This window comes from Coregonus clupeaformis, unplaced genomic scaffold (genome assembly GCF_020615455.1).
Source record: "Coregonus clupeaformis isolate EN_2021a unplaced genomic scaffold, ASM2061545v1 scaf0926, whole genome shotgun sequence".
In the NCBI taxonomy this organism is placed as follows: domain Eukaryota; kingdom Metazoa; phylum Chordata; class Actinopteri; order Salmoniformes; family Salmonidae; genus Coregonus; species Coregonus clupeaformis.
The window spans coordinates 147,637-173,563 of record NW_025534380.1 but is presented as its reverse complement, the minus strand read 5'-3'; the positions used below and the strand labels follow the sequence as shown (position 1 = coordinate 173,563).

Genomic DNA, 25,927 nt, shown 5'->3' with positions numbered 1-25,927 from the left:
ACATTTTGGCCCCCTTTAGACACCCTCTATGGTTTCACTCCACCACCTCACCAATAGCAAACCAAGGGTCATCCTTTGTCAACCCCATCTCAGTGTCTGCATCTCTTTCTTGAGCCCCTAGGAGCGGCATCATACCAGCCGTATGCACGACATCTGTAACATACTTTCTCAGACAAGGAATTACACAGGCAGTACAGCACATTAATATTAGAAACACAACTACTAGGGTCAGAAATCCAGTAACCACCATAACAGAGTACCCACCAAACCAATCACCCAACCAGGAGAACAGTCCGTTTCCCTCCATTCCAGCCATGCTCTTCATTTCAGCTGATAGTTTATCGAAACCAACTAGGGCTTTAGAGATACTCCCGTCAGGACTGGTATTGTTAGGGATAAACGTACAACAATGGCTTACCATTCTATAGACACCACCCCTTTCTGCCTGATCTAGAGCCAACCTCTTTTTACTAAGTCATAGGAGTGAGATGGCGGATAATTGTTCAAAAGATCCCTTCCGTTGCATCCCTAGTCCAGCCAATAAATCGTTGTTGGTCGTAATAGATATAATTAATCCAATTCACAATTTTGTTTATTGTCACCCACCAAAAGAACGTGGTAGTAAACCCTTCCCCTAATTGTTTCATAGCTCGGTATCCATCCGATACCCCCCTTGGTATCCCAATCGCATCCATCTAAATAGGGCTATTCTCCTTCTTGTTAAAACTCCTCCTACATCTGTTTATTCCTTGGTTCCTGGTGACTAATTCTAACTAGTTGAACCAGTATAACCAGGGCGCATGTATCTAGCCACCCCTTTGGAATTCTCTGCCTTACACTGCCCTTACTGGCACACGCCCACCACACATCGGTTACAGGGGCTGTAAGGTTCAGAATTCTCTCCTGTGCTTCCGAACTTAAGTCTCCAATTGATAATTGGTGATGTCTTTATTTCTCTTTACCCCCCTTCTGGATGTTCAGTCCCCCTCGGTCTCATATCCCCATCCCCAAGTGTATTTCAACACTTGAGTCTAGGAACAATCCGCCGTGGGGGCCAAACACGAATATAATAGGATTTTATAATCCCAATTTGCTTATTGACATGTACCCCACCCATTGGCTACGTCCCCAACCCTTATTTTGAATCTGACAGTCTGCCCTTCTCTGACTCCCATTTTGTAGGCCACTCGTCCTTGACGGTCAGTATGTCGGGTCGCTTCTCTTCTCTTTTACTTCTTAACAATGGTAAGGGCATAGCATAATTGGTGGTGGATCTTGACATATCAAGACCATTACCGAGACTATGATGCAACTCAAGTTATCCATATTCCCAAAAACCGCCAACCCTCTCCTGTCCTCAGTCTTTCTGCTTGGTACTATCCCATACTCACACCTCTATAAACACCCCACAGTGATGAAAGGTCGGGGTAGGGGATCTTCATTAACAGAGTTTACCCCCAGACCCTATTGGTTCCAGTTCTTCTCTTTATCTCTGTGTGTGTTCAACAGTGTTGGTATGTGGGCCTACCTTTTTGCAGTGGGTAACGTTGACCCAAGTGGCTCTTTCAGCTATTCTAATGGCAAAGGCAGTGACCAATATAACCTAATAGGGCCCTTCCCAACAGGCCTGCTTCCAGTTTTTCTTCTTTAGGGACTGGATGCTCACCAGTCACCTGCTTAGATAGAGTGGGTCACCTTCTCCTTTAGTTCACCTGTGGGGCACAAAACCTCTGACATACGGGTGTGGTTAATAAACTATCTTCACACATGTTCAGCTCTCAATTTCTATTCCAAACTTTTTTTTTTTTTAAGTATTTTGTCCTCTCCTTCGTATATATTTATTATCTAATCCTACCATCCCCTTTTTGACACATATTTTGCCCATGTGTCAATATTACCACCTACCTAAACAATCACTTAGGTAATATTGGTAATTTATCATCCAATTGCCATCCCTTATTTATTTTTGAGACTGTCCCTTGCTTCTTTATTGCTCCTATCTTCCTGATCTCATTACTAAATAAATGATCTAGGTTATAGCTGTTTCGCATTAGATTGTGCCTTCCTCTGATTACTGCAGCTCATTGCATTAATTTAGTTTCAAATACCAACTTGTTGTTTATTAAAGCATACTAAAAATGAAATTTAAATGACAACATTTGATAATACCTCAATTTACTTTTATCCCGTAAAAGTAATCCAAGATTAGTCTGCTAAATGACTAAAATGTAAATGTAAATGTAATTAGTACAATTGACTAGCAACAGGTATCCCTCATTCAGGGAAAGCTCTCTCTCTCTCTTCTGTTATTTTATGGTTCAAATCACATATATTATTACCAAATTATAATCTTCTTCACACTTTTCACAGTATTATAAATTACCCTCAATTTAGTAAAATAAACTATCTTATAGTCCTCCTCTCATGCCTTTAGAATGTACTAGTGTGGATGATTAATTAACACCAGAAAGTTAAAACAGAGTTCAGAGGCAATTGAAATTATTAAACGAACTGTTCCATCCCATAGTATACCAAACATTACCATTAATCTAAATATTTCATAAATGTTACTTATCCCAAGTGTTCATTAAGTCCTCATGACATTCATTCTCATAAGAAATCATATATACCCCAAACTCAGCCAAAACCGAAAAACTCCATAAAGTTCACTGTGCGTGCTCCTCCAAGACCTATCACCCTTGACCTGCTGAAACCCCCCCAAAATTGAAACAACAAGGCTTTATAAACATCATACTAGGTGTGTTGTTTTTTGTTTGAAAAACAACAACCACAAATAGCCAAGCCTCACTTGATTTGGTAGCTCACTTTTAATACTGCCTAACTTCACTACTGCTCCCCCTAGCCCTGGGCAACATTCTAATGAGATAAACTAATCTCTTTCTCCTGGTTATAATCTAAAGATGGTAGTCCACACAAAACATGATACAGATATCCCCATTCCTAACCCATCAATAATTGTTTGTATCAATCTAATTCCTCATAACTAATCCATAAAACCACTCAAAATTCCTCGAGTATACAATGATTATTTAATTGATTACCCTAAATCTGCTACATGTGATCTCATCTCAAATGATCCATTATCAATTATTTGATCAACCCCCTAGGAAAATCTGACTCCCCTTCTATTGTTCCTGTCCCCCCTGTAAATGTCATATTTCATTTTTTAGCCAATACAATCACGGTTACATCAAATGTTCCCTCAGTTAATGGTATTTTCTCCCTAATATATCTTCATACTCTTCCTCTTTCCCTAAATGAGATTTAATCCCTTGCCTTTCCTCTACTATCCTTCTATCATTACTGGATCAATGATAATAACTGTAATAACTATTCATAATAATTGTAATAACTATTTCACATTATATTGTGCCCTTTTTCTGATAATGTTATAATTGTAGCCTATTGCATTACTTTAGTTTAAAATATAAAAGTTTCTTTATTTAACAAATCTAGAACCTACCACACGCTGGCGCTATTCCCCCAGCACAACAGCCAAAGCCACTTGCATCCCCTGGTCCCCGTAACGAAAATAAATTATCGTCCTAGAATTCACCAACTATTTGCATACACCACTGGCGTCAAGCAACCCATCGAATAAAGTAATAACAATTAGAATTTATCAAAGCACTGCCTTCCAGTCAAGCATTCAGACCTCCACTTGAAATCCCACAGCTCAACCCAACTCGCTTGACTGTCTCTATTTTTTTCTTCTAACCAGAGCCATGAATTACTCTCCTTTGTGCTCAACTCAATTTTCACAGCTCTATCGCCATTTCAGTTCGCTATTCAATTTCTTTAACTGTTCTCTCTGATTTGGCCAAATTAATAAAACAAATACTTGCTATCGTTGATAAGCATACATTTAATGATATTCCTATCATTTGAACTCTCTCTCACCCCTCCCCATGCTCCTTCCTACACAACGGGGAAGGCGCAAGGGGACCTTGTAACATATTTTCATAGACCTTTCTAGCATACTTCTACTTAAGCTATCTAATTCAACCTTTCACATTTCTCAATCCACGTAGTAATCTAGGTCTATAGCCCCAATGCGAAAGCTTTACCCACTGTCCCTACCTGTGTTCGAACCAGGGACCTTTAGATACATTGCCAGTCACCCCACACATTCCGCAATGCTTTCAAAGTACGCCAAACAACCACTTCCATGTCGCACAACCAGCCACGTCATCACTCCCGACTAGCCAGCCCTTTCATCTCAAACACTAAATCCCCTAGTAGCAAAATTAAAACACACTCCTTCAAGTCGCTCTGGACAAGAGCGTCTGCTAAATGACCAAAAATGCAAATGTAAATATTCTCTACTTTATATTTCAACGATAAACCAAATTATTTCAGTCTAATTATTTAACCAGTATTTTGCAGGGTCAAACATCAACCGTTAAATTAAATAATAAACCAAATAGCTTCAACTTAATTATTTAAAATCAGTATTATGCTTTCATAAAAAAATTGCTTCAACATAATTATTTAAAACCAGTATTATGCTATGTCAAACATCAAATGTTACAGTTCAATTATATCCATTCAAACGTTTCAGTTTAGTCATACTAGTTATTCATTATTTTACCTTTATGTTCCCAATTGTTATTAACCGGTTATACGGTTCAAGCACCCACAAACCCAACAGTTGTTCACAAATTATACAGTTTGGACAGCCACAGACGTCTTTAATTCCTAATTAGTTTTCTATCAAGGTATACAGGTTTGTTAACTTTAGTAACCCGCATTCACTCTTTTATTTCGTCTGCAAACACTCTTTTATTACACTGGGATCATTCGCACTCTCATGCATACGACAACACTCTATACTGTAAAGTGTCCCTCTGATCCTAGCCGTACCTAGCCTTTGCTGATACGTGTCAATAGCGTCACCCCTTTCTTAAAGAATTTTAAGTGCCTCCTATGAACCTAGTCATATCTAGTCTGAACTGATATGTGCCATAGCGTCGCACCGCCTATCTATTTAAAGTACCTCCTATGAGCCTCAGTCATAGCGTCGCACTGTCTAACTATTTAAAGTACCTCCTATGAGCCTCAGTCATAGCGTCGCACTTATGATCATACAATTCCCATGGGTTTAACCATCACAATTGTCAAACATTTGCATAGTATATTATGAAATCGAAGTAGTATACTGTAATCGTTATTTATAGTACAATAGGGTACACTTACATCAAACAGGTGCTTCACAAAATTAATTTGGATAAAGCCAATGTGCAGAACTTTAGTTACATAACAATAGGTGTCTGCTTACCTGTTTTTAGAAGCCTGGGCACTTTGTGAAACACACCGTCCGACGACAGCGATGTCCAATGGGCTGGATGAATTCCAGCGAAGTTCCGCTACCAGATCACGTTGGGGTCACCAATTGTTAGAAATAGCGTTAGTTTAAATCTGGTATTGGAATAAGAGAAAACATGATCAAGAGGTATTCAATTCAAGCTAAATGTATTATATGCAAATGTATATATGATAAGTATGAAGGTTCGTATACGGGCTCACTGAAATACCACGCAGGGCAGACAGAGAACTAACTTCCTTATTACAAGCTCTTCTTTAAATACCCTGACAGTGATAGTTCCCGCTCCTTGCTGGGCCTATCAGGGTAGAGGCTGAGTGTGGTTTAGACTTACTCAGCCTATCGTTGGCGCACAGGCTGGTCCCAGCCCCTTGGCGCTTCACTGTTGCCAGGCATAAGTTGTTATCATCACAACTTGTCCAGAGAATCGGCACTTTTTGCAGTACACGTCCTTGAGCGCGGTTTAACAAAGAGGCAGTGTTCGTGTATGTGAGACACAAGTTCCTATCTCCCCCTACTCCCTAACAGCTCCTCACATGAATCACAGCTTGTTATGTTAAACAGTCTATATCAGTACAGCACAAACCTATTATGTTTAATCATTAATGTATTCTTTCTAAGCTAGGCATCACATCAAGTTATAAGAAAATAGACCCCCACACACCACAGGTTCAAAAGTGTAGTCACAAATGTGTACATGTGTACATCTTTTCTGGGGCCTGGGGTTTTTCCTGACCTCATGACCTGGTCAGCTAAAACCATGGGTCCCATTCATAGGCTATGAGTATCAGTTGGCCAAAAATGTACTGTCCTGAACCAAATTTCTACTGGCCCAGACATGGTGTAGTTTCTAAATGCATTAGGGTCATACAGGGTCATAGGTTGGCATGCTTTCTCTCTATATTCAGCTATTAATAGGCTATATTTGGTTATTGTGATATGCATTAAAAAGCTGTTTAATATAATTTAGCAATGTAAGTCGTCTATTCTTTAGAATTGCATTGCATTTATCTTTGTAATTTAGAGATTTTTTTTATGCATCTCAAAATAGGACACTGCCCCTTTAAGCGAACTGCGTTCCAAAAAAGTATTCCAGAAGGCTAGGCAAGATGAAAACTGGAATGTATTTTAGTAGATTTATTTTAGCAGACTATCAACAGTAGCCAGCATATTGGTAGTATGTTCAATATTGAAGATCACTAAACCTCAAATAAATAAACTCAGAGAGTAGATTGATTATTTTTGATCAGGACAGCTTGCGTGTGCTGTGTGAATGTATCAACTGCTGTACTGCTCGAGAAGTTGTGGCTTGCGGGAGCATAGTGGCGTTTGAATGAATGGCCAATCATATATACGGGTTGGTTGTTTAGCAACAAAACCGACTCGTGCACAACCATGGGGCAAAACAGACGGGGTTGGTTTAGATTGTTGACAACAAGTAAGCTACATACCTGCCAACTTTTCAAAAAACCTTGGAGTGAGATTTTGTCCTGGGTCTGCCTGGGTCCTGCAGTCGGTGAAAAGCAATTGCACTGCCTGCGTCTCAGAACTGCGGCCGCCTTGATCTCATGAAGTTATCGTTGTCCACGTGTGCATGACGTCAGAGAAAGTCGGGATCAAGTCGGACACAAATCTAACCAGCATGCATTGGGCGGTGATCGCCGGTGATCGATTCTGCGCAGACCTGGCTCATCTCAAATCAGCCTCTTGTCTAGGATCTGTCGGCATGGTTATACTGGCCTGTGGCCTTCTTGGAGGCCTTGATGATATCGGAGGGGGGCTCCCATTTGAAGCAGGGCTCCAGATTGGCCATCTTTATGGTCATTATTGAGGACAGGGTGCCATCCAATGCTAGGCTGTTTCTTCTCTTGGTTTTGTTCAGTCCCACAAATGAAAACACCCTCTCAGCATCTGCATTTGCATGGGGCAACACCAGGACAAGCTTGGCGAAGGCAGCAAGCCTCTCAAATTCTTTGGCTCCTGTCACCTATGGAAAATGCACCAAAACACAATGGAAAAACATACCTTGATTTTTGATTGATTAATACTGTAAGTATACTGTAGGTTGATCCATTAACAAAGTTCAGATAAAAACATACATAATTTGCAACATGCATGACACATATACAGTGGGGGAAAAAAGTATTTAGTCAGCCACCAATTGTGCAAGTTCTCCCACTTAAAAAGATGAGAGAGGCCTGTAATTTTCATCATAGGTACACGTCAACTATGACAGACAAAATGAGCGAAAAAAACCCAGAAAATCACATTGTAGGATTTTTAATGAATTTATTTGCAAATTATGGTGGAAAATAGGTTTTTGGTCAATAACAAAAGTTTCTCAATACTTTGTTATATACCCTTTGTTGGCAATGACACAGGTCAAACGTTTTCTGTAAGTCTTCACAAGGTTTTCACACACTGTTGCTGGTATTTTGGCCCATTCCTCCATGCAGATCTCCTCTAGAGCAGTGATGTTTTGGGGCTGTCGCTGGGCAACACGGACTTTCAACTCCCTCCAAAGATTTTCTATGGGGTTGAGATCTGGAGACTGGCTAGGCCACTCCAGGACCTTGAAATGCTTCTTACGAAGCCACTCCTTCGTTGCCCGGGCGGTGTGTTTGGGATCATTGTCATGCTGAAAGACCCAGCCACGTTTCATCTTCAATGCCCTTGCTGATGGAAGGAGGTTTTCACTCAAAATCTCACGATACATGGCCCCATTCATTCTTTCCTTTCCACGGATCAGTCGTCCTGGTCCCTTTGCAGAAAAACGTCACCAAAGCATGATGTTTCCACCCCCATGCTTCACAGTAGGTATGGTGTTCTTTGGATGCAACTCAGCATTCTTTGTCCTCCAAACACGACGAGTTAAGTTTTTACCAAAAAGTTCTATTTTGGTTTCATCTGACCATATGACATTCTCCCAATCATCTTCTGGATCATCCAAATGCACTCTAGCAAACTTCAGACGGGCCTGGACATGTACTGGCTTAAGCAGGGGGACACGTCTGGCACTGCAGGATTTGAGTCCCTGGTGGCGTAGTGTGTTACTGATAGTACGCTTTGTTACTTTGGTCCCAGCTCTCTGCAGGTCATTCACTAGGTCCCCCCGTGTGGTTCTGGGATTTTTGCTCACCGTTCTTGTGATCATTTTGACCCCACGGGGTGAGATCTTGCGTGGAGCCCCAGATCGAGGGAGATTATCAGTGGTCTTGTATGTCTTCCATTTCCTAATAATTGCTCCCACAGTTGATGTCTTCAAACCAAGCTGCTTACCTATTGCAGATTCAGTCTTCCCAGCCTGGTGCAGGTCTACAATTTTGTTTCTGGTGTCCTTTGACAGCTCTTTGGTCTTGGCCATAGTGGAGTTTGGAGTGTGACTGTTTGAGGTTGTGGACAGGTGTCTTTTATACTGATAACAAGTTCAAACTGGTGCCATTAATACAGGTAACGAGTGGAGGACAGAGGAGCCTCTTAAACAAGAAGTTACAGGTCTGTGAGAGCCAGAAATCTTGCTTCTTTGTAGGTGACCAAATACTTATTTTCCACCATAATTTGCAAATAAATTCATTAAAAATCCTACAGTGTGATTTTCTGGATTTTTTTTTCTCAATTTGTCTGTCATAGTTGACGTGTACCTATGATGAAAATTACAGGCCTCTCTCATCTTTTTAAGTGGGAGAACTTGCACAATTGGTGGCTGACTAAATACTTTTTTTCCCCACTGTATGCATGCAACAATTTTAAGCAACAGATGTAGCCAAGCCACACCTGCCAAAAGGAAAGACAAAAAAGGAAAATATGTTTACCTTATGTGTCACGATCGTCGAAGGGAGTAGACCAAGGCGCAGCGTGAGATTTGTACATCTTATTTAATTAAGTGCACACACAATAAACAAAACAACAAACGATACGTGAAGTCCACGGTACAAACACAAAACCAACTGGAACAAGATCCCACAACACCTGTGGGAACACAGCCTTTCTAAATATGGCTCCCAATCAGAGACAACCAGCAACAGCTGACACTCGTTGCCTCTGATTGGGAACCACTCTGGCCAACATAGAAACACAATACTAGACAGTGAACATAGAACAAAACCACATAGAATTTACACACCCTGGCTCAACATATAGAGTCCCCAGAGCCAGGGTGTGACAGTACCCCCAAAGGCGCGGACTGCGACCGCGCCTCAACATAAACCAAACAGGGGAGGGCTGGGTGGGCATTCCTCCTCGGAGGCGGTTCCAGCTCCGGGCTTGCCCACCACCCTCCAACAATCCCCCCGTAGCGCCCCTGGTCCGGTCTGGCCCCGCTGGCTGGAGCTGGACTGGACATCGTAGGAGCGGATTGCTTAAACTCCGGTGTGGAGCAGCTGACCGGTACCCGACCAGGCACCGGTGACCCAGGCACAGGTTGTGCCGGACAGACGACGCACACCCCTGGCTTGGTGCGTGGAGCAGGAACGGGCCGGACCGGGCTGACGATGCGCACCCCTGGCTTGGTGCGTGGAGACGGAACGGGCCGTACCGGGCTGACGATGCGCACCCCTGGCTTGGTGCGTGGAGCAGGAACGGGCCTTACCGGGCTGACGACTCGCACCGTAGGTTTGGTGCGAGTGGCAGGAACAGGCCGGGCCGGGCTGGCGACGCGCACCGTAGGCCTGGTGCGAGTGGCAGGAACAGGCCGGGCCGGGCTGGCGACGCACACCGTAGGCTTGGTGCGAGTGGCAGGAACAGGCCGGGCCGGGCTGGCGACGCGCACCGTAGGCTTGGCGCGAGTGGCAGGAACAGGCCGGAACGGGCTGGCGACGCACACCGTAGGCTTGGCGCGAGTGGCAGGAACAGGCCGGGCCGGGCTGGCGACGCGCACCGTAGGCTTGGCGCGAGTGGCAGGAACAGGCCGGGCCGGGCTGGCGACAGCGCACCGTAGGCTTGGCGCGAGTGGCAGGAACAGGCCGGGCCAGCTGGCGACGCGCACCGTAGGCTTGGTGCGAGGGGCAGGAACAGGCCGGGCCGGGCTGGCGACGCGCACCGTAGGCTTGGTGCGAGGGGCAGGAACAGGCCGGGCCGGGCTGGCGACGCGCACCGTAGGCTTGGTGCGAGTGGCAGGAACAGGCCGGGCCGGGCTGGCGGCGCGCACCGTAGGCTTGGTGCGAGTGGCAGGAACAGGCCGGGCCGGGCTGGCGACGCGCACCGTAGGCTTGGTGCGAGTGGCAGGAACAGGCCGGGCTGGGCTGGCGATGCGCACCGTAGGCTTGGTGCGAGGGGCAGGAACAGGCCGGGCCGGGCTGGCGACGCGCACCGTATGCTTGGTGCGAGGGACAGGAACAGGCCGGACCGTACTGGGAACACACACCACTGGCCTTAAACGGGGATCAGGAACGGGCCGGACCGGACTGGCAATACACCTCAGTACCTCTCGCCGTGCCTCTACATCTTCCTTCCCTCTTCTCACCAATGGCTCCCGTAACCTGGTGGCCTTCTGAACTCGCCCCTTATCTGCCTCCAGCAGCCCCGACGTCCATGCCATGTGCCCCCCCCCTAAAAAATTGGGGGGTTGCCTCTCGCCTGTCCGACGTTGACCCGTTTGGCGCCGCTGCTCCTCTCTACGGCGCGCCTCCACCGTCTCTTCCCACGGACGCCGATCCATCCCGGCCTGTATCTCCTTCCAAGTCCAGGACCCTTTCCCGTCCAATATCTCCTCCCATGTCCAGGCTGCCTGCTCCTGGACACGCTGCTTGGTCCTGGTATGGTGGGATCTTCTGTCACGATCGTCGAAGGGAGTAGACCAAGGCGCAGCGTGAGATTTGTACATCTTATTTAATTAAGTGCACACACAATAAACAAAACAACAAACGATACGTGAAGTCCACGGTACAAACACAAAACCAACTGGAACAAGATCCCACAACACCTGTGGGAACACAGCCTGTCTAAATATGGCTCCCAATCAGAGACAACCAGCAACAGCTGACACTCGTTGCCTCTGATTGGGAACCACTCTGGCCAACATAGAAACACAATACTAGACAGTGAACATAGAACAAAACCACATAGAATTTACACACCCTGGCTCAACATATAGAGTCCCCAGAGCCAGGGTGTGACATTATGCTTCCGGGTTCCCATTTCAGCCCAGAAGCTTTCCATTTCAGTTACGTCCTGCAGGGATATCATTGGCATGGTCTGATAATTTAGAAACTCCTCACCCAGAAGGTCATGCTCCTCTGGCCCATGGTATGGGAGGAGATGGGGAAACCTATTTATGAAAGTAGAGTTACAAGTTGTTACGTTTTAGGTATATAGTCATCAACCAGCAGCAGTTCATACACATCTTTGAGGAGAAGCCACATAAGAATATCTCATGTGCAGTTTAGGAGTGAACACACCTCATCATAAAACACAGGGTATTTTAGCTAAGATGATAGACAATAATTAGAGAAAAAAAACTAACCTTTCAACAAAGTACAGGACATCTTCGATGTCACTTTCAGCCCTCTGCCGTACATCTACAAATTGTGCGTGCTTGATCAGTGGCTCTTCCAGTGGCAGCTACTTAAGTGCATAGTCCACAGCACTTGTCAGGAAACACAACACAGCTTCATGGAATGAATCCACCTGCTGTGGTGTGATGTCACCCTCGTCGAGTAATCAGTTAAATTTAGCCCTGGTTGTGAACCCAATGTTCAACTTTCTTCCTGTCAAAGATACAGCATATCGGTATAAGGTACAAGGCTAAATATCACATATCACAGTGTTTGATCATAATAATAGTCAAATACTAACCTGGTAAATGGTTTGCCTTTTCTTTAAAGGCAATTTCACAAGGCTCCTCATGGCACTGCAGAGCTGCTGGAACCATAAACTTGGAACATAGCTTGCGTTCGAATTTCACCATCTATAACAGACATTTACAAAAATAGTAAGTGAAACCTGTTTTAGAGGATCCCTGCAGATATCAGCAAGAAACACAGAATGGAAAAAAAACAGCAAAATCCAATCCCACCTCATCATGTAACAAAAATATTGATGACTGCTCTCTCTGAAGCAGCGAGTTGAAAGAAGTGAAAGTTGGTATGGTGGCTTGGAAGAACAGCAGGTATACTTCTATTGCACACATTTCCTGTATTTATGTTAAATTCTTTGGAATACATCTTACCTGATTGAAATCAGCTGAGTTTACATTCACCACACTAAATCATGTTCACAATCACAAACAAATAATTTCTTTCAAGATTTAAAGTTTAAGAGAGTGAGTACTCAATTGGACGACATTTCATTGTTACATACCTAGTCTCAGCTCAGCTTCTCATCAGACTTCTTGAGGTAGTGACCGTTTCTTCTCCTGTTGTCTTTCGCGGCAATGGTTTCTCTTCTTCTGTCGCTAACTTCGGGGTGCAGCGCATATGGTTCAGTGGCGCTCATCAGCGCCATCTACCGTCGGGGAGTTTGAAAAAAGGAACAAACGAGTCTCGGCCAAATTTATTTGCGTGAGAAATTGGATGTGTGGCGTGAGTGCGTGTGAAAACAGGCAAAAACGTGTGTCACACGGCGAAAGCGTGAGAGTTGGCAGCTCTGAAGCTATATTTTGTCTCCAATGTCTTTTGACAACATATATACATTTGCACAATAAGCACCTGTTGTCTCTCAAATACATCATTACAGTAGTTGGTTAGCTAGCTAGCGAATCTTTGCCAAATTAGCATTGACATGAAATCAGTCAAAACACCTCAAAACAAGACATGGTATCAAGAACAAGATGAAACGAGCTGTAAGGAGTCACTTACGATTCCCCACATGGCAGTTTATTGTCATGGTTACTAGCCATCTGGCCATCCAGAATCACAGCAACAAACTGACTTCTGCCCCATGGAAGTGCACACGTCATTTTCCTGACTGTCAACTAACCCATCTATAATCAAATACAAATAGCACGACTTTTCTGCGTGTAGTCTTCAATGGTTTTCAATGGTGGACTGCGGAACTGAGGCTTCGCAAAGGTCAATGTGGATCTTGAATCTAATGGCGGTGGAATCAAGGAGAATTGGACTATTGTCCAAAAGAATGGACAACGGAGCAAAGTAGCGTACAGTGCTGAGAATTTCCCTTCGTGTCTTGTAGGAGTACAGTTTGTTAATGAGGAGCAGCTGATCGGATTACCAATCTTGGAGAATCCATTTGAGATATCCAAACTGGTGGAGAGAGTACTGGGTAAAGTGAAGGCTGTGAGGATCACTAGAGGCGGGCTTGTTTCAATTTTTTTGTACTTCTGAGGATCAGAAGGAATGTGTGTTGCGTCTCACCGGATTTGAGAAATTTGACTTGTCGTGTGTCTCTTCGGAACAGGGCACCCCTCATCTTGTGGGAAGTCGATGTTGCAGAGATTAAAAATATTCCTGTAGTGATTGATATACGTCGGATGAATCATGTGGTGAATGAAGAAAAAGTGTATCTGTTCTTTTGTTTTTTGATATGGAGTCTCTCCCTACTCAAGTACAGTTGGGGTATATAAACTACAGAGTTAGAGCATTTATCCCAAGACCAATGCAGTGTGATCACTGTAAAGCTTTTGGACATGTTTCAAGTGTTTGCAGAAGGGAGATGCCGAGATGTCCAAGTTGTGGAAAAGATCATATCATGTGTTTTAAAAGTGATGAAAATGTGACATGTTGCAATTGTGGTGGGAACCATGAAGCCACGTCTTTTGAATGCCCGACAAGGGTGAAAGAGAATGAGGTGGCCAAAGTCAGGGCTGTCCAGAGCATTTCATATGCAGCGGCTGTTAAAAGGGTTCAGGGTTGAATGGTGCTCCTGAAGAGTCCATGATGGTAGATAGGCCTTCACTGAAAGCTGCAGGGGTTGCCTTTCACCAGCAGGACCCAGATATTTTAAAGGTTAAGAAGGTGGACTTTGTGGCCTTTATAGCTATGGTGATTAATGGTACTGCCAAGGTGGAGAGGAAGTCCAGGAAAATAGATATAATTGTGGATGCGGCGGAGCGGTTCCTGGGACTGAAAGACTTCTCAGCGGAGGAGTTGCATGGAGTATTGTCACAATCCGTACCAGCCTCTCAGGCCCCAGAGCCTGAGAAGGGAGATGTGAAGGAAGGAATAAGTGGGAGTTTTGTGTTTGATTTTTGTTTTGTCAATGTACTGTTTTTATTTGGGTGGATTAAGTTAGTTTTCCCTATCAAGTATGGATGTTTTTTCAATCCTGTCCAGTTGGTGGCGGCAATACACCTTTTGGGGTTGTAGTCCACCATAAAACCCACAGAAGAAGAATGGTAGACTGCGACAGAGCAGGGAAACGTTGAACTGTCTCGGTTGGTGCTGCTGCTCTGAAAGTGGTGTAGCAGGACCACACCAGATTGAAAAGTACTGGAGCAAATGTGGTCTCGCCACAAGCTTTCCGGCAGCTCTGGTGTTTAGTATTTAGTATTTTATTAGGATCCCCAATTAGCTGCTGCCAAGGCAGCGGTTACTCTTCCTGAGGTCCAAACAGGAAACAGCACAACAAATAAAATACATAACATACATAGCACTACATGTACATTTCTACTGGCAGAGGGGTCACGACCTGGCTATCATAAGGTTGTCTCGCCTGGCTATCGTAAGATGAATGCATTAGCTGTGGGACGCTCTGGATGGGAGCGTCTGCTAAATGACTCAATTGTAAGCTTCAGTCACCAGATGAGTTGTTCAACATGCAGCTCTTTAAGGATAAAGACACAATACACAACAATGAAACTCTGCATATGTTCATTCTGCATAAGAACCACTTTCTGCATGTATGCTGATGTACAATACTATATCTCACCCTTCATTCTAGGCCCAGCAGAGGAGGAATTAGGTGAACACCTTGACAAGAAAGGCCCAGCAGAGGAGGAATTAGGTGAACACCTTGACAAGAAAGGCCCAGCAGAGGAGGTATTAGGTGAACACCTTGACAAGAAAGGCCCAGCAGAGGAGGTATTAGTTGAACACCTTGACAAAGAAAGGCCCAGCAGAGGAGGTATTAGTTGAACACCTTGACAAGAAAGGCCCAGCAGAGGAGGTATTAGGTGAACACCTTGACAAGAAAGGCCCAGCAGAGGAGGTATTAGGTGAACACCTTGACAAGAAAGGCCCAGCAGAGGAGGTATTAGGTGAACACCTTGACAAGAAAGGCCCAGCAGAGGAGGTATTAGGTGAACACCTTGACAAGAAAGGCCCAGCAGAGGAGGAATTAGGTGAACACCTTGACAAGGAGGAGGAAGCAGAGATGGTAAGACACACTTCCATCATTTACATCCTCAGTGGTCATGCTGATCATGTTCCTGTAATGTGTTATGTTTTTTCAGTTTTCTTTACATCACTCCGGCTTTAGAAATCACGCCTCCATTAACTGGTTGCTAAAATTCTAAACTGGCTCATTTCAATTTATGTGACAAAGCAAGCAATATATAGTGTAGAGAATCATTGTAACGTCTAAACTGCAGTGAAATATCTTTGGAATAACCAAAAATATAGTATTTTCAACTGCTTGAAGCTGGTGTACAAAACAAAAGTAAAATTATGCAAAAAAGGAAACTTAAGGATGGGAAGCATAGACATGGGCAGAGACTTGAGTCTTGTGTCACGTGACTTGGACTTGAGTACTACTCGAGTTGCACATTTTGTGACTTGCCATTCGACTTCGACTTGAGCATCTATGACTCGTGATTTAACATGGACTTGAGCTGTATGACTCGAGATTCGATTTGTCATCTCGCTCACAATTATTGGAGTGCTGCAGATTCTGTGCGTTGTGATGATGCCCTGATGCAGAGGTGGCACCACAGGTCCCGGAGTGGTGGGGCAAATTGTTTTCCCTGGGACCCAGAGCTTTTCCTGATCTGGTAACCTAACCAGGTATAAATCCGGACCCTATAGGGTCTGACAGTGATTCATTAGTTGTAAAAAATATGTATATGGGCAATGATGGGAGTGGGACCCGATTTACATTTTAGTCATTTAGCAGACGCTCTTATCCAGAGCGACCGACAGGAGCAAACAGGGTTAAGTGCCTTGCTTAAGGGCACATCGGCAGATCTTTCACCTAGTTCGAACCAGTGGCCTTGAGCACTCGAAACCCAAAATTAGGAACTTGTGACTTGACTCGACCTGAGCTTAAACACTTTGAAGTTTGACGTTTGGATTTTTTTTTAAATGTGTTGTTCGAGAAACATGGATGAACGTCTAATTCTGAGGTGAGACTGTGAGAACTTGTTGATCTTTCCACCTGTTAAGAAGGTGAAATATCTAGATAAAAACAAAAAGCTTCCAGCAGAGCATCAGTTCCGAGTTCCGACACCTGTCAGATTGTAGTGTGATGTCTGAAGCTTCGAACGTCATCATCAGCATCAGTACATTATATTGAATCAGTAGTGCTTTGAAAGCTGCATCAGAGTGTCGGAGCTCCGGTATCAATCATCCCATCACTAAAAATAAGTAAAGAAGTGATTTTGTGTGGAAGATAAAAACGTTTTTTACGTCAGAGGCAGAGATGGCTCAGAACGACAAAATCCAGGCTTTAACACAGCCCGTCTATAGGACACACACTGTTTAAAGGCCCCCTCCAGAGGACGTTACCGCCACTATAGAGCCCCACAGTGGACGCATCATAATACCCATAAAACCTAGCGGTCTAACACGGAAATGGTTCCAATCATTTTTTCACCATACATTTTTCCTATAGGGGATTTTAAGAACCACTTCAAACGAGGTTTGTGTTTCATGTAGGCTTTCCCTGGCATGACGTTTTGATAACCGTGTAAATCTCTCTCGGACAAGGTGACTTTTATCAACATATCCGTCTCTATTTAATCTCAGATTTGAAAATGCTAATTAGCATCAAAGTAGGCATCATGCAAGACAACAAATCCCTGCATGCTCCATCACGTCATCTCTAGCTGTCAGCTAGCTAGATGGCTACAAGCTACAAAAGCAAAAATGTGTTTACATCCCTGTTAGTGAGATTTCTCCTTTGCCAAGATAATCCATCCACCTGACAGGTGTGGCATGTCAAGAAGCTGATTAAACAGCATGATCATTACACAGGTGCACCTTGTGCTGGGGACAATAAAAGGCCGCTCTAAAATGTGCAGTTTTGTCACACAACACAATGCCACCTAGAGGGATGGTTGGCCATGGAATAAACAAAATGAGGTGCTGGTGTGTTTCCCCTTTTAGGTCTTTGTCACAAATATCTGGCCCTTGTCCAGTCATACTCAGGCTCTCATCGTGTGTCCCTCGAAGGCATTCTGTCTTAGTTGCAGCAGTCAAATCGTGCTCATCGTGTGTCTGTGAATCACAACATTAAAGACGATGAGTGATCACAGCATTTCCACAAATTGAGCCATACACAATACAACTTAAGCATTGGGGACAGAATTTTGTTGACAACATGATGGTTTACACTATGCCTAGTGTGTGTGAATGATGGAAGAATCTTACCCCAGCTGTAGGTCCATTTGAGTGTGTGGTCACTTAGGCCTGAACATCAACCAGTACTGGGACCATTGGAGACATGGGATGCTTGCTCTCAAAATGCTGCTTGAATGTCTTCGGGTCTGCGTCTAAAAAGGTCAAGTATAAAATGGAGGAAGTTAAGAATCTGTGGCAGAGATTGAATTCAAAGATGACACAAATGATAAACTAAGCAATAACTGATAGACACACACACACTACATGTTAATGTTTTTAAATGTATGTCAATTGTAAATTATTTTGTCTGCAATGTCGTGTTCGTTATGTGTTGTACCCCAGTAAGACTAGCTGTTGCCATTGGCGTCTGCTAATGTGGATCCTAATAAATCAAATCAAAAGGCCATTACACATGGAGAGGAACCTAAAGGTCCATACAGTACCAACCAATACCACTCAACCCACAGACAGAGCAGGTGTGGACCAGTGCTGCCTTGGCTGCAGTCTTCTGGTCCGCAGCTGCTCCCTTCATCTTGGCAGCTGCCGCCTTGGCATCAGTCAACAAGTTCAACTTCAACTTGAGTTGAATGAGGGAGGGAGGGAGAGGAGAGGAGAGGAGAGGAGAGGAGAGGAGAGGAGAGGAGAGGAGAGGAGAGGAGAGGAGAGGAGAGCCCATAGTCCAGAATAATGACTTTAAAGGGTGGACAGCTCCAGATCTGAATGGCAGGAGTGTGTATAAGCTTTTGTTCCAGCCCAGCTCATACCTGATTACAAATCATAACTGTGATTTGTTATGTTCATTATTTAAACCAGGTGTTAGAGCTGAGCTGGGAAGATGAAAACAACATGACACACTCCTGCTCTTCAGGACTTCCTGCAATGACTGAAACAGACCAAAAGAGGAGAATAGTGTTCCAGGTTGAAACAGTTTAGTTGAGAGGTGATGAGACTCAGGCCCACCCATTGGTTTGCAATTTGGCATCAATAACATGACAGTAATTCTACCTCAAAACCTGTGAATACCAATTAATTTATAACCCACCATAGCAGGTAGGACTAAATAAGGTTACATAACTAATGATCTGCTATCCAGGGCAGGGGGTATCAGCAAACAGATCGTCTTCCCGCAGTAAAGTAAGCAGACTTGACTCAAGAGAGGATGCTAATCAGTCCATCCAGGAAACCTTTCAAAAAGCCAGACCAGAATAATACAGCTAGCTAGCCCTTTCCAGCCGGAGCATTCTCATTTCGAAATAATAGTTACGATGGTTTAAAGTTACACTATGCAGAAATTGCTCTGCCATTTCCTGGTTGCTAAAATTCGAATAGTTCACCTAATTTCACTTTATGTGACAAAATAAGCTAGTATAGAGTAGTGAATCATTGTAAATAATATAATATAATAATATGCCATTTAGCAGACGCTTTTATCCAAAGCAACTTACAGTCATGCGTGCATAAATTTGTTTGTGTATTGTACCATCTAAACCACTGTGAAATATATTTTCCATAACCAAAAATATTGTATTTTCTGCTTTTTGAAGCTGGTTTACAAAACCGAAAATAAAAGACACAAAAACGAAAAACAACAGGAAGCATAGAAATGCCACACATAGAACAGGTCTACCACTTCTTAGACATGCTTTCAATGAGAATTACAGATCTATAATTCACATTTCTATGTGAATTTGGTCGGGTCGCTCAAAAAGTTACATACTGACACTTTAAAGCATTAATAACACTGACGCCCAATCACCAATTTTATTTCTGAAAATTGCCATTTACACATGACAACATGAGCTACACCCAGATATAATTGGTTTAGGGCTTTATGAGCGGGAACTTTTTTTTTTTACTTCAATGAAAAGTCATGGAGCAAATCCTCCATTTACCTCACTGACCACGTTTACATGCACACCAATATCCCGTTATTATTCGGGACACTCAAGTATTCTGTTTTTGAGTTGACGCATATAAAACATCATATCCTGTTTACAATAACCCGAAAAAGCTTGTATTCCGATTACTTGAAACTCTGATAAAATGCCTGGGATATGCTAATCTTAGGCGTGATACTGTGGCATGTAAACATCTTATCCCGTTTATTGTTGTTTTTCGCGGTCTGCGTAGGCTCAGTTCAGCATATCATGAGTGTTGTTTGATGATGTTTTCATCTGATTGTCAAACAAATCACTGCGCAGTTCAATTCACCGTAATTCCATAATAATATATTTTGCTGATACTCCGCACTGGACCGTATAGCCTACTGGCTACTTTCACCTCTAATTTAGTTTCTATTTATAATTTCCAACATTTGGTAGGCCATTTGTTTGTCAACTATAGTTAGATACAGTGCATTCGGGAAGTATTCAGACCCCACTTTTTCGGCATTTTGTTACGTTACAGCCTTATTCTAAAACGTATTAAATAAACATTTTCCTCACCAATCTTCACGTAATACCCCATAATGACAAAGCGAAAACAGGTTTTTAGAAATGTTTGCAAATGTATTAAAAATTAAAAACTGAAATATCTTATTTACATAAGTATTCAGACCCTTTGCTATGAGACTCGAAATTGAGCTTAGTTGCATCCTGTTTCCATTGATCATCCTTCAGATGTTTCTACAACTTGATTGGAGCCCACCTGTGGTAAATTCAATTGATTGGACATGATTTGGAAAGGCACACACTTGTCTATATAAGGTCCCACAGTTGACAGTACATGTCAGAGCAGCAACCAAGCCATGACTTCGAAAGAATTGTCCGTATAGCTCCGAGACAGGATTGTGTCGAGTCACAGATCTGGGGAGAGGGAGGATAATGAAAAGGGTCCTTCATGTGGTAGAGTACCCTGTAGACTTGCAACTGAGGGAGTTAGAACTAAAGGCAAAGTTGGAGCAACAGAAATGAGAGTTTGAGCACAATGAAAAACAAGAAGAACGTGAGCAGCCATTCGATGAAGAGAATTGAATCTGGAAGCACTCCGAATCCAGTCAGGCTGTCCTGCACCCTCAACAGAGTTTGATCTTGGTCAGAACAGCCGACTTGTGCCACCTTTAAATGAAAAGGAGGGGGACATATATTTATATATTATTCTGTTTGAGCGGATTGCCACATCCCTAAAATGGCCGCATGATATCTGGTCACTGCTCCTATAATGTGTTCTTGTGGGAAATCTCACAAACTGTATGCCGCGTCATCACTGGAGGCTTCGTGCCATTGATCATCACTGGAGGCTTCGTGCCATTGATCATCACTGGAGGCTTCGTGCCATTGATCATCACTGGATCCCGGCAAGTGCGGGGTGCTGGCACAGGACGCACTGGGCTGTGAAGTCACACTGGCGACACAGTGCATAGAGCCGGCGCAGGATATACTGGGCCGTGGAGGCGCACTGGAGGTCTGGAGCGTGGAGCTGGCACAACCTGTCCTGGCTGGATGCTCACTTTAGCCCGGCAAGTGCGGGGCGCGGGCACCAAGCGCACCGGGCTGTGAATGCACACTGGAGACAGTGCGTATCACCGCATTACAGGGTGCCTGAACGGTCAACCGCTCCCTAAAACGAGTGTGGGGAGTTGGCTCTGGTCTGAAACCTGGCTCCACCAACCACCCTGTGTGCCCCCCCAAACATTTTCTTGAGGCTGTCTCTCGGGCTTCCTTCATCGTCGCCGTTTATCCATTCCTGCCTGGGCTTCTTCCTTCGCCCAGGGTCCTTTACCGGCCAATATCTCCTCCCATGTCCAGAACATCTTCCCCACCTGTGTCCAGCATGTCTGCTCCTCCTGGCCACGCTGCTTGGTCCGTTGGTGGTGGGATCTTCTGTCACGTCCGTTGTGTAAAGGATCGGACCAAGGTGCAGCGTGGTATGCGTACATAGTCGTTTATTATTATAACCACCGACAAAATAACTAAATCCAACAGAACGTGAAGTTCAAGAGGCTAAACATCAAACACGCCAAACAGAAACAAGATCCCACAACATAGGTAGGCAAAATGGCTGCCTAAGTATGATCCCCAATCAGAGACAACGGTCGACAGCTGCCTCTTATTGGGAACCACACCCGGCCAACATAGAAATAGATAAACTAGATATTTCCAAATCACAGCCTGACCTAACCAAACAGAGAATACAGGTGATCTCTGAAATGCATGTCCTAAATACAAAGTGTTATATTTGTGGCAAATCCAACACAACAGATAATTGTATACCACTCTTCATAGTTTCAAGCATGGTGGTAGCTGCATCATGTTATGGGTATCCTTGTCATCGGCAAAGAAGTACAGAGATTTTTAGGATAAAAAGAAATGGAATACAGCTATATCACAGGCAAAATCCTAGAAGAAAACCTGGTTGTCTGCTTCCAACAGACACTAGTAGACAAATTCACCTTTCAGCAGGACAATAACCTCAAACACAAGGTCAAAAACACTGTAATTGTTTACCAAAATGCCACTGAATATTCCTGAGTTGCCTAGTTACAGTTTTGGCTTAAATTGGCTTGAGAATCTATGGCAAGACTCGAAAATGGCTGATCAGCAATTATCAACAACCAACTTGAAAGTGCTTGAATAATTAAACAAATAATAATGTGCAAATAATGTACAATGCAGGTGTGCAAAGCTCTTGGTGACTTACCCAGAAATACTCACAGTTGTAATCGCTGCTAAAGGTGATTCTAACATGTATTGACTCAAGGGTGTTAATACTTATGTAAATGAGATATTTCTGTGTTTCCTTTTCAATACATTTGCAAGTATTTTTAAAAACATGTTTTCACTTTGTCATTATATGGTTTTGTGTGTAGATGGGTGAGAAACCCCCCCCAATTGAATCCATTTTGAATTCAGGCTGTAATACAACAACATGTGGAATAAGTCAAGGGGTATGAATACTTTCTGCAGGCACTATACATCAACTGTGTTTGGTATTATAGCACTGCAATCACTGACCTGTTTGAATATACAGATTATTGCTGCAAGGACTCATTCACATAAACATAACGACACAACTATACAGTATGGGAGAGAAAAGTGTATTGCATCTTTGTCAAAGAACATGTAAAGAATGACATCTGATTTATTAAAATCTCAGTATTCTTTTATTATAGAAACATGCAACATATCTCGATTCATCTGCTAAACATTACACAAACAAAGATGTACACGATTTATCATTAAGTACTTTTTAAAATAACAATTGTTTATAGGAAAATAAATGAACACATAAAAAATAAATACAACTCATTGAATTAACATTATTTCTAATTGTGGTGATTGTTCCCAAATAAACTACAATAAGGATGAACACAGAGAGGAATGGAAAGTAAAAGGATAGAGGGGGAGAGAGAGATGAAAGAGACAGGAAGAAAAGTGTAGAAAAAAGCGGGTTGAGAGAAAATTCTGTAATTTAATATCTGTGACCAATCTCTTTATATCATAAACGCATTGAATTTATTGAATATTGGGACTCGGTACCGCTTTGAAATCATCCATGAGCTCCTTCACTCTTATCATGTCTTCTTTCTGACAACATTTAGGACCATCAGATCCACAAAGTCCTCTGCTTCCACCTATAGGAACAAAGGAGGGATTACAACTGTCACAGGGATGACTAAAAGCTAATAAGAATACTGGATGTTTTCTGGTCTATGTTCGTTTATATGTTTGTATGTTACCACGAGTTGAAGACATTTCAACTTGATCAAATATTTTTATGGAGAATAAATATTTAAAATATACTTTGCGGCGTATGCCAATGCCAATATTTATCAGATGTGGTTTTTTCTAGATGTTTTTAATTAATTTGACACTGTCAATGTTTGACACCACAAAAATGACAATTTTCAGAGGTTGGTTAGGATAAGTTATGCAGCAAGTTAGGATAATTAAGGTTACGGTTAGGAAAAGGGTTAGGGTTAACTTAAATGCAAAAGGAAATCAACTTTTGACGTCAATTAGACATAAACTGTAACCCGTCTAGCCGTGACCAGGTTTGGTCGAATTGGGGTCCAGCCTGCATCATTTCTACAATGCGGTGCGTTTTCTGTCTCCAGGAAATATCACTTCTTATTTAATTTAAGATGTGGATTCCAAAAGGCTTTAAATATAAAGTCCTGCGTCTGTCACGATCGTCGAAGGATGAGGACCAAGGCGCAGCGTGATGAGCGAACATACTTTACTTTATTAAGTATCACACGATAAACAAAACAATAAACGATAACGTGACGTCCTAGGTCTAAACATAACCAACACGGAACAAGATCCCACAACTACTGTGGGAAAACAGCCTGTCTAAATGTGGTTCCCAATCAGAGACAACCAGCAACAGCTGACACTCGTTGCCTCTGATTGAGAACCACTCTGGCCAACATAGAAATGAAACAACTAGAACTACAACACAGAACACAAACACATAGAATGTACACACCCTGGCTCAACATATAGAGTCCCCAGAGCCAGGGTGTGACAGTACCCCCCCCAAAGGCGCGGACTGCGACCGCGCCTCAACATAAACCAAACAGGGGAGGGCTGGGTGGGCATTCCTCCTCGGAGGCGGTTCCGGCTCCGGGCTTGACCACCACCCTTCAACCATCCCCCCGTAGCGCCCCTGGTCCGGTCTGGCCCCGCTGGCTGGAGCTGGACTGGACTGGACATCGTAGGAGCGGATTGCTTAGGCTCCGGTGTGGAGCAGCTGACCGGTACCTGACCAGGCACCGGTGACCCAGGCACGGGTTGTGCCGGACTGACGACGCGCACCCCTGGCTTGGTGCGTGGAGCAGGAACAGGCCGGGCCGGACTGGCGACGCGCACCATAGGCTTGGTGCGAGGGGCAGGAACAGGCCGGGCCGGGCTGGCAACGCGCACCATTGGCTTGGTGCGGGGAGCAGGAACAGGCCGGGCCGGGCTGGCGACGCGCACCATCAACTTAGTGCTGGGAGCAGGAACGGGCCGGACCGGACTGGTGACGCACACCACTTGCTTGGTGTGAGGAGTGGGACTGGGTTTCTTCATAACCCTCCGCTCCCTCAGCTGCCTACACAGTTCCTCTCGCCGTGCCTCTACTCTCACCTTCTCCCTTATCGCCTCCAGTAGCTCCACCCTCTGAACCACTAACTCCTGCTCCCTCTGGACCAATAGCCCCCTTAACCTGGTGGCCTCCTCACCCAACCTCCCAATACGCCCTGTAGCTGCCTCCTGCTGCCCCGTCGCCCATGCCGTGTGCCCCCCCCCTAAAACATTTTTGGGGTTGCCTCTCGTCCGTCCGACGACGACACTGTTTACGCCGTTGCTCCTCTCTCCGTCGCGGACGGCGATCCATCCCGGCCTGGATTTCCTCCCAGGTCCAGGACCCCTGCCCGTCCAATATCTGCTCCCACGTCCAGGCTGCCTGCTCCTGGACACGCTGCTTGGTCCTGGTATGGTGGGATCTTCTGTCACGATCGTCGAAGGATGAGGACCAAGGCGCAGCGTGATGAGCGAACATACTTTACTTTATTAAGTATCACACGATAAACAAAACAATAAACGATAACGTGACGTCCTAGGTCTAAACACAACCAACACGGAACAAGATCCCACAACTACTGTGGGAAAACAGCCTGTCTAAATGTGGTTCCCAATCAGAGACAACCAGCAACAGCTGACACTCGTTGCCTCTGATTGAGAACCACTCTGGCCAACATAGAAATGAAACAACTACAACTACAACACAGAACACAAACACATAGAATCTACACACCCTGGCTCAACATATAGAGTCCCCAGAGCCAGGGTGTGACAGCGTCCTTAAAAACACCAAAATAATGATCTTGAAAGGGAATTTTATGTATTTTTAACACTTTGCTTCAGTGGATGCAAGTGTTTTTGCCATGTCCCCGGGTGTTATTCATCAACTTCCACAAGAAATATAAGCCATAAAATATTTAATCTTTCTTCAATATTTTATAGTCCAAGTTAAATTCTCTCATCAATAATGTTTTGTATTAATTATTATTGTATTTAAGATGTTCTGTTTGTCCCTAATATCACTTTCCACCCTGTTAGTTTGTTGTAAATCTCCATTTAAGAAAACAACCCTTTCCTTCAGTGACACCACATTCAGGAATTGTCATCATTTCTTTGGTGGGAAAACA

General features: G+C 43.9%; 1 long non-coding RNA gene across 1 annotated transcript; it reads right to left on the bottom strand.

The window, feature by feature from the left end:
- Positions 1-12,011: 12,011 nt before the first annotated feature.
- On the bottom strand, positions 12,012-12,659 carry LOC123485989. The gene is made up of 3 exons (XR_006659211.1): positions 12,641-12,659; positions 12,137-12,248; positions 12,012-12,048 (listed from the first exon to the last, which is right to left on the bottom strand). It is a non-coding gene; the product is annotated as an uncharacterized LOC123485989 (long non-coding RNA).
- Between the last annotated feature and the right edge of the window lie 13,268 nt (positions 12,660-25,927).